The sequence below is a fragment of the Sinocyclocheilus grahami genome, unplaced genomic scaffold, assembly GCF_001515645.1.
Source record: "Sinocyclocheilus grahami isolate Dianchi unplaced genomic scaffold, SAMN03320097.WGS_v1.1 scaffold3.1, whole genome shotgun sequence".
Classification (NCBI taxonomy): domain Eukaryota; kingdom Metazoa; phylum Chordata; class Actinopteri; order Cypriniformes; family Cyprinidae; genus Sinocyclocheilus; species Sinocyclocheilus grahami.
Genome location: NW_015505182.1, coordinates 5,022,951 through 5,023,297, shown reverse-complemented (window position 1 = coordinate 5,023,297; position 347 = coordinate 5,022,951). Strand labels below are relative to the sequence as shown.

At 31.4% G+C, this 347-nt stretch overlaps 1 protein-coding gene across 1 annotated transcript in view; it reads right to left on the bottom strand.

Annotated features, from left to right (window-relative positions):
- The window catches only part of LOC107581615 (protein diaphanous homolog 3-like), a 344,565-nt gene that overhangs the window by 280,742 nt on the left and 63,476 nt on the right, over positions 1–347 (bottom strand). The window lies entirely within an intron of this gene.

The window sequence follows — 347 nt, the reverse complement described above, 5'->3', positions numbered from 1 at the left end:
TATGTAACATATGTAATACTTTAATAATTTACTTAAGAAATACAGATCTTTATTTATAAAAAATAAACAAGTATTTTCTGTGAAATTCAGTAATTAAGTTAATTCTGTAAAAGTAGTTATACCATTATAATCTTGCCTGCTGAAAAAAAAAAACACAAACTCCCAAAACACAAAAAATGTAATGGATTTCAGGGTTATAATGGGAATAAGGATGCAGCGATTAACCGGTTTCGCGATTAACCACGCTTTAAAACGTCACGGTTAATTAATCGTAAAGGTTCCGCTAAACCGAGTGTTTCTGTTACACGGAACGGAACTGTTGCAGCTTGCGCAAAATGAAAACAAAG